The sequence below is a fragment of the Colobus angolensis genome, unplaced genomic scaffold (genome assembly GCF_000951035.1).
Source record: "Colobus angolensis palliatus isolate OR3802 unplaced genomic scaffold, Cang.pa_1.0 Scaffold5, whole genome shotgun sequence".
In the NCBI taxonomy this organism is placed as follows: domain Eukaryota; kingdom Metazoa; phylum Chordata; class Mammalia; order Primates; family Cercopithecidae; genus Colobus; species Colobus angolensis.
The window spans coordinates 6480700-6490155 of record NW_012118487.1 but is presented as its reverse complement, the minus strand read 5'-3'; the positions used below and the strand labels follow the sequence as shown (position 1 = coordinate 6490155).

The window sequence follows — 9456 nt, the reverse complement described above, 5'->3', positions numbered from 1 at the left end:
TTTTTTTGTAGAGATGGGGTTTCACCTTGTTGCCCAGGCTGTTCTTGAACTCCTGAGCTCAAGTCATCCACTTGCCTTGGCCTCCCAAAGTGCTGGGATTACAGGCATTAGCCTCCATGTGCAGCCTTTCTGTTTTCATAGCCTCCATAAAACAGGAAAATTATAGGTACACTTTTTGCTTATTTATTCAAATGACAAGTATTTATTGGGCACACACCCACCTCAGGCACTGTTTTGGGGCTATGAATTTGTAATCACTGAACAAAAACACACTCCCTACCCTCGTGGAGCTTACCTTTTTAGTAACATATACATACAAATAAATAACCAGAAATATAATTGCCTTACAATTCTGACAGAGATAATTGGCGAAAGAAAAATTAGCTGCACACAAAAATATGTTAACATCTGGAGAATAATGAAATTATGAGCAACAAGCATCAATGAAATCATGCCAAAATCAAATGATGGCAGTTCTTGGTAGGCTTCCAGAATTAACTATTAAAAGAAGATATTAGCCTTAAACCCAGTGTGTCTTCTGTGATGGCTGTGTGTGGGGGGGGTTATGTCAGGCTGCATTCATGGAGGATGGACAGATGCCAGGATATTTCACAGGAACCTAATTGTTCTTCCCTGCCAGGAAATCGCTGTAGCGTGACAAGTATCAAAGTGCCCGAAGACAAGAAGTCCTGGAGCAAGCTTACATTGCTTTCAGGTGATGCTGTAGATCACCCAAAATGCCCTGCAGTGGCCAGCGCCCCTGAACGAGGACTGGACCTCTCATTTACATGGCTTGATTCTGTGACTCGAGCAAGTTACTAATGTCTTTGAACCTCAGTTTTCTCATTTGAAAACTGAAAATCACAATACCTCAACATAAGATTAGTGAAATGAATAAATGATATCACATACATATATATACACACACACGTATAGTCAATATGTACAATGCTTGCTGCACAGTTAAGTGTGCAACAAATGTTCATACCCTGCTCCAATCTTATAACTTCTCACCAATAAGGTTTATAAAGGCCACACATATTTGACAAGACAATCCAAACTTTCACACTTCACCTTTCGAGCACTTTTGCCCATTAGACCTTACAACTCTAAGCTGCATTTCTTGTGCATATTTGGGATTCGGTTCCTGAAATGATTAACAATCATTCCAAATACCACTTGCTTGCTCTTGCCAGCCACCAGTTCCGTTTCATCAACACACCCATACTTAGCTATACAGCAGTTTCTGTTTGTGAAATTACTTGAAGATTGAGTTAGAATTGTGTCCTTATTTAAGAAGTAGGAGTGGAAAGCTGAAATAAGAAAGCAGAGACTAGCAACAGGACTGTCTGTTTTTATAAGCACAACACAATAAACAGAAATGTTTAGGTGTGTTTCTAGCAGGAAACTCTGAGTCAGCCTCTCATTGGACTAATGAGGGCTCAATGTGAATTACAGGTTGGGTGGAACTACATTGGAGAGAATATACAAGATACTAGATCAATATTGGAGTTAGATCTAAAAGTGAGATCAAATTAGGAAATAAGTGTGCGTGTGTGTGTGTGTGTGTGTGTTTCCATATTGGAATTAGATTTAAAGGAGAGATCGAATTGGGAAATAAGTCTACTTGTGTGTGTGTGCCTGTGTATGTGTGTGTGTGTGTGTGTGCTTAACTTTACTGAAAAAGAACTCCCTTTCTAGTCTGTGAATCTATTGATCTATTGTTTATCTTTTATGTATGTATGCTAGAAAACATTAAATGGAAGTGTGGACTTGCCTCTATCTAGTTGCCTTTTTTATTTGTTTGTTTATTTCCAGCCTCCTGCAAAAAGGAGGTGATGAAGTAGCAATTTCTCTAATCTCAGTATTCTCCTCTAAGCAATCTGACCAGGAGACGACAAATATTTGTTGGTCACCTACTATGTTCCAGGCATCATGTCTCCAAGGGTATGTCCCCTGCTAGAGTTAGCAGAAAGATCTGGCATGGATTCAAACAGATTGAAAAATGAGTAAGACAGGAGATGACTGGATCTGCAAATCTGATGAGAAAGCTTCCTTTTTAAGCGCTTCAGCCTAATTCTCTCTCAAAATGTATATGGGCTTAGGCTTTCATAGCAGCATACGTAAAGGAACGAAGGCTCTGCTTCTCAACGTAAAGCCGTGCAACTCTGTGTACACTGGCAGGGACTGCGAACCTTGGAAGGGAAGCGTGGCCCAGTGCCACTGGAGACTCAGGCTGTTTCTAGTTGCCAGAGATAAACCCCTTTCCAGCTCCGGAAAGCCGACACTGTGACAGGCTTCTCCTCTACAGCTGGGACCTAAATGAGATCCTTCTATACTCCAGCTACTTGATCCTCAAATCTTTAAGTCTTGGCCACCCTTAGACGTTCTCCTTCAGCCCTTTTCTATATGTCCTTTGAATATTTGCATACTGATTTCTTTTTTTTAAAAACAATGCAAAGAGAGAAAAACTTTATTTGTAAAATGTTTTTCTACTTTATTTTAGGTTCAATGGGTACATATGCAGGTTTGTTGTGTGGTGTATTGGTCTGTTTTCGTGCTGCTATAAAGAACTACCTGAGACTGGGTAATTTATAAAGGAAAGAGGTTTAATTGACTCACAGTTCTGCATGGCTGGGGAAGCCTCAGGACACTTACAATCATGGTGGAAGGTGAAGAAGAAGCAAAGCACTTTCTTCACAAGGTGGCAGGAGTGAGAGAGCATGAAAGGGCAAGAACCCCTTACGAAACCATCACATCTCATGAGAACTCACTCACTATCATGAGAACAGCATGGGGGAAACTGCTATGATCCAATCACCTCCCACCAGCTCCCACCCTTGGCACTTGAGGATTACAATTGGAGATGAGATTTGGGTGGGGACAAAGCCAAACCATATCACGTGGTGCATCACATGCTGCTGAAGCTTGGTGTACAAAATGACCTCGTCATTAAGGTAGTGAGCGTAGTGCCCAATGGGTAGCCTTCCAACCCTCTCCTTCCTCCCCTCTCAAGCAGTCCCCAGGATCTATTGTTCCCATCTTTGTGTCTAGGAGTACGTAGTGCTTAGCTCCCACTTATAAGTGAGAACCTGTGCTAATTGGTTTTCTGTTCCTGCATTAGTTTGCTCAGTATAATGGTTTCCAGCTGCATCCATGTTGCTACAAATGACATTTCATTCTTTTTTATGGCTATGCAGTATTTGATAATGTTTATGTACCATTTCTTAATGATACTTCAAACTTGGTAGGCTAAGACTAAAATTTTATTGTTAGAGCTGAAATCATGGGTTACTGCAGCTAAATGGGTCTCAGACTCTAATTCTTCGTTCTTTTGTGTGTGAATAAACTGAAGTCAAGAGTGAGGGTCAGAGAGAAGAGAGAATGAATAAATGGCACAAACCTCCTCAGCAGCACAGGTCGGGCTATAATGTTCTGACCCCAAATTCATTGTTCATTGGGTCCTCTTTGCTGCATCGGCTAATGACATCACCAAAATCTCCACTCACTTTGGTTGCAAATGTCTTCCCATTTCCTACTGTATATCCAAGAAGTTAACAAATCCTCTCAAACCTCCAAAATACTTTGTTCAATCTTTGCTTTTTATGATTTATGTCAACAGCCAAGGCCTTAGTTCATCCTTTCTTTATCTCTCCCCTGAGCTGTTATGACAGCAACTCAGCTGGCTTCTCTGCAGTCATCCTCTCTTCTAAAACTCCAGCCAGTGAACTGGAACTAGAGATATCTTCCCGAGATCAGATGGTGTCACTATCCTGTTCTAAACTGTCCATGCCATGCCTCCACATGCAGGAAAACACCCAGACTCAATAGTGTGGCCTCCTCTCTCACCCAGTGTTTCCACTCCTCCAAGGACACCTCTCCTTTTGTCATCTAATACCATTGCTATAGGTGCTGTCCTTCATGCTAGCACATCTTGACCTTTCAACCAGTAATTTTTTTTCTCAAAAAAATTCAATTCACTGGAAACACTGCTCCTTCTAGGACATCTACCTGTCAAAGTTCTGTTCAAAGTTTAGGACCAGTTTGGTCTCATCTCCTCTAAGAAGCCTTCCTTAGCCATCCTAGTAGGATGGCTAGTAGTATCAGAAGTAATATCAGAAGACATTTATCCCATCTCTGTCTCCAACTCCTATGCTTCCTTTTTCTATAGAACACAGGAAACACCAGATTTTGCTCCCACCACTCCCCAGGCCCTTCTAAGCCAAGTCTCTAATAGCCATTTCTTTGCAAAATGGATTGTTCAACCCACAGTTCTCGCCTTACTCACTTTATGAGCAACTTTCGACACAGGTGGGCAATTTCTCCTTCTCTCAATACTTTCTGCACTTGGCATGTTGAGTGCCACTCATTCATGATTTTCCCCCTCCTACCTCATAGCCTCTTCTTCCCAGTCTACTTTGCTGTTTCTTCCTCATCTGCCTGATGTCTATGCTGTAGATTGTCCCAGAGCTCAATCCATGGATTCCTTCTCTGTATTACATGACTTTCCAGGTGACACTGTCCAGTTTCATGGCTAAATTACATTTAAATTTGATGAGAACCAACATTACAGCTGTAGTCTGAATCTCTTTCCTGAACTCCAGATTCTTATATCCGGTGGCCTATCTGACATATCCGATTGGAAGGTCAGTCGGCATCTCTTTGGCTGTTCTCACTCACATCCCAAATCCTTGTCACCAGCCAGTTCTGTTGCCCCTCCCTTCAAAATGAATCTAACACTCCACCACTGCTAAACATTGCCATCACTACCTCACTGGCTCAAGCTACCATCAACTTTTGCCTGAATTGCAATAGCGTTTTAGTTAGATGTCTTCCTTCTTTGTTTGCATTTCTACAGTCTGTCTCACCATAGCCAGAGGGATACCTTTAAAATGTAGGTGTTATGGTTTGCATCTCTCCCCAGAAGCCCATGTGTTGCATGACTCGCTTACTTTTTCCTCCGTTATCTTGGAGAGTCCCTACCACTGAAGGCTTTTCTGAGCACCCATGAAAAATAGCAACCCCACTCCTTAAGCTCCCTAATTCCTTGCCTGGCTTTATTTTTCTCCATAGAGTTGTCAAGTTACCACCATTTGACATTTTTAATCTCTCTATCATCTGTCTCTATCTCTTATCTATCATCCATCTCTTCTCATCTCTGTTTCATCTAATTATCTATTATCTATCATCCATCTCTCTCTTATTTATCTTTCATTATTTATTTTCTACCTGTATACCTATTATCTATAAATCATCCATCTCTCACATCTATGTATGTATGTGTGTATGTATGTACGTATGTATGTATCTCTCTCTTTCTCTGTTAGCTTGTGTACTGTCTGTCTCTCCCTGTGAAAATGTCAAATCCATGAAGACAGTGTTCTTGTCCATTGCTATATGCCTAATATTTAGAACAGTGTCTGGTAAACAATAGGTGATCAATAAATATTTATTGAAAGAATGATTAAATGGATACTTGAAATCAAAATCTGGTTACCAGCCTTGCCACAGACACCGTCCTGTGACAGGTCCCCCCCGCCCCCACCAAGTCTTGCAGTGGGGAGTCCAGTTGTGAAGCACACATGGCAAAGGACCCTCCGAGGAAAATCTGTGGGGCTGTAATGGCACACAGCGTGGCCCGGCCTGTTTCTTGTAGTAATAAACATAGAAAGCCCTTGAGAACGCAAGGCTATCAGATGATGTGGTATAAAAGAAAGAACAATGCACCAGCAAGCAGAAGATACGTATTTGGATTCTGAGTCTTATTACCTGTGGAGTCCTGAGCAAGTTGCTAATCCTATTTGGCCTCCATTTCTTATCTGTACAGTAACAGTGATGGATTCGCTTGTCTGAGATCCTTTCCACGCCTTCGATTTCTGTTAATTTCTGTGGGTGTCTGAGGAAAGATGGAGATAGGGAGGGAGGTAAAAGGGAGGAAGACAGTCTTTTGATTATTCATATACCTGCTAAGAGATAGAAAGAAGGAGATAACTTGCAGTATAAAGAACATTGCATGGAAGAGATCATTTTGGCATGACTGCACTACATAGAACTTAGTTTTGTAATTGGGCATCTAAGCATTCTAAAAGAATACTCGATTTACACTAAGTTCCACATTTTCTGTGTTTTGGGCCCTGATGCTTGCTTACATCTTTAGTCCAGACCTGGAGCTCTGTTTTCTGTACATCATAGTTGGAGCTTGGGGTCTTTTCAGGCCATATTGAATGTAATTAGTCATTTGTAGGTAATTACTAAAATAAAAACTGATCTGAATTTTCTTAAAATGACACAATACCTTTCTCCTCTAAACATTTTAATGTATTATTTGAACAAGATTTATTCATTTTTGTATACCACTTATGGAGATTTTAATTTAGTGATTAGTAAAATTATTTAAGAAACACAAACCCATGCTCAACAATATTTTCCAATATGTTGAAATATTTCAACATACTGGAGATGGTGGCTTTCTTTTGTATTATGTCTTTGAAATTTAATATAAAGATATGATATTCCATGCCAAGGGTGTGTTGCATTTCAGTTTATTTTAAATGAGTTCTCATGAAAGGTTTCACTCTTTATGACCATAGAAAGTTCATCATTATACTTAACTAGCCATTCTGCGCACAGCGTTTTATCAGGCAAAAACAAACAAAAGAAACATTTGATGTTTTACTAAGGCAGAATATGAATTGCTAACTGTACCTAAATTGAACATGACATTGTGTTTCTTTATTCTTATTTTTATTTTTTTGAGATGGCGTCTCACTCTGTCACCCAGGCTGGAGTGCAGTGATGTGATCTTGGCTTACTGCAAGCTCCGCCTCCCGGGTTCACACCTTTCTCCTGCCTCAGCCTCCTGAGTAGCTGGGACTACAGGCACCCACCACCGTGCCTGGCTAATTTTTTGTATTTTTAGTAGAGACAGGGTTTCACCGTGTTAGCCAGGATGGTCTCGATCTCCTGACCTCTTGATCCGCCTGCCTCGGCCTCCCAAAGTGCTGGGATTACAGGCATGAGCCACCATGCCTGGCTGACATTGTTTCTTAAAAGCACAACCCCTTACGAGGTCAAGCCAGCGGCTCAAAACTATGTTCCAATTAATTGAGGACACTGCCGAGGAGGTCAAAGATCCCATAAAAAGTTAGTAAAGACATTAGATTTTAGACAATCAAAATAATCTGGAGAAATGATCTGTGGTCATAATGATTACCTCCAGGGCTGAAGAGAGCACTCAAGAAGATAATTACAGGGCACAGTGGCTCACGCCTGTAATCCCAACACTATGGGAGGCCGAGGTGGGTGGATCACCTGAGGTCAGGAGTTCGAGATCAGCCTGGCCAACATGGAGAAACCCTGTCTCTACTAAAAATACAAAAATTAGCTGGGCATGGTGACGCATGCCTGTAGTCGCAGCTACTCAGGAGGCGGAGATTGCAATGAGCCAAGATCATGCCACTGCATTCCCACCTGGGTGATACAATGACACTCTTTCAAAAAAAAGAAGGAATAAGCTAAAGTTTAAATTGTCGTGTGTAAAGCATCTCACCCAGTCTAGTTACAAAGAAGAATTTAGACTTGTAAAATCTACCACAACATTTTGTTCTTTATCTGTAGGAAATATTTCTTTTTTCAGAAGCCAGGTAAATGGGAGTTTCAGATGGCGTGTTTCCGTTGGTTATCTTCTGAAATTGGAAAACAGAGATTGTAGTTCTTTTCTCAGTTGCTTTAAAGTGAACCCACATGCAACTACAGCCATTCCGTTTAAATGAAAGCTGAACCATTCAACACACCATAGTCAAGGTAATACCTAAAGTACATTCAGCAAAAAGGTTGTGGATGGAATATGAGACACATGGCTGAAACTACTATTAATACCTTGAGGTTAAAAATTGCTGAATGGATAAGCTCCATTGCTGTGGTTCACTAAAGGACAGAGACCTGTATTTGAACTGAGGGCTCATTTCTCTTGACCTCAATATGTCATGGCAACAAACAACTTGCAGGGAAGTGGTAAATCATTGTCATTAAACAAACAAATCATTGCAGCTGTCACTTCCTACTCTGAAGAACTGAAGCCATCTTCAGTATTATACAGCCAAAAAGCATCCGTCCCTTTGAAAAACTGCACAGGCTCCCCGCTTCCAAGTCATCTGTTTCTCAGAGGCTTTACTTTTGTAAGTGATTTAAAAATTTTTTTGTAAAGTTTATGTTTTTATTCTGTGCTATTCTGCCTCTCTTTTCTAACACCTAAGTCTTAGATTATAATCAGTTTCAAAAGTACACTAAAAACACCATCACGGATTTTCACTTCATCTTCAGGAATCTGATGTGGCCACCCATTTTCCCAGGGGCAATGTCATGCAAAACGCCTTCTACTTCAGTTTGTTTCTCTATTTCTGTTCTGAGTGACCTGCAGCAAGAATTGCACTGCCCTCGCTATGGAAAGTGGCAGTCCCCCACTGCTTATGATTATTGAGGTTCTTTGAGGCAGGGCTCACAATCTCAGATAAAGTGTGCCCCTCAATTATAAGGGCTAGCTGAATATGATCCTTGCCTTACAAGTACCTTATTTTCCAATATGCAGTGTCTACATTCAATTATCAGACATTATTGGAAACACAAAGGTCACTACTTACATCTCAAAAGCTCTTAAAGCAAACATGTTATTGCCTCCTGTACATTTGGGCTTTAAAACCTCAGAATTCACTTCAGGAGGCTATTACCCTCATCTCTGTTCTTTTTGAACATCATAGCTTGATGGAAAATGTCCTGGTCCAAATACCGAATCAGCCAACAAAGCAATTCAGAAGGAAAAACGCCGAGCTTTAAAAAATGTGATACAAAATGATTGCTTTCGTTCTCCGTCGCCTTTGTCCCCACCCTTCACTCCAATGTCAAAGCCAAAGCATCCCTTTGCTAGCGTGACAATTTGAGCTAAGAATAAGAAGCCAGTCATTATTTTATCATTTAATATTAATTATAATAGTATTAGTCATGATGAACTCCTGTTGCATTATGTAGCTTTCAAATATATTCCCAAAGGACTTTGATTATAATTTGCCATTTTATTCATGTTCAATTATTTTAAAGTGTTGCTGAATTAACAAGATCCACTTAGCCTTAATCACTACTTACCTCATCAGTTTATAGCACTGACATGTCTGGCTTATAAAGATGATCTGTGACAGAAAGAGACGGAGCCATCATGGCCACGGCTGACATCCAGGCTCAGTTCTGAGGGGTGACGGTTCTGTGGGACAGGCACTACTTCAGCCTTGGTAGCTAGATGAAAGCCTGCAGACAGAAGGAGGAGGGCATGGGAGGTTGTAGCTACTAAAAACTCTTGGTTGCTTCATTAAATACCTTGTCAATCTCTGGAATTATAAATAGAGTGTTCTGTATGTTTTCCTTCTGATGCACACTAATAGTCCTGGCTCTACTTCCCTTATGTCT

At 40.7% G+C, this 9456-nt stretch overlaps 1 long non-coding RNA gene across 1 annotated transcript in view; it reads right to left on the bottom strand.

Annotated features, from left to right (window-relative positions):
• The window catches only part of LOC105524363, a 91627-nt gene extending 82415 nt beyond the window's left edge, over positions 1 to 9212 (bottom strand). The window contains exons 1-2 of the long non-coding RNA XR_001003745.1: positions 9139 to 9212; positions 5770 to 5896 (exon numbers count right to left, since the gene is read on the bottom strand). This is a non-coding gene — a long non-coding RNA (uncharacterized LOC105524363). The remainder of the gene's footprint in view (positions 1 to 5769; positions 5897 to 9138) is intronic.
• Between the last annotated feature and the right edge of the window lie 244 nt (positions 9213 to 9456).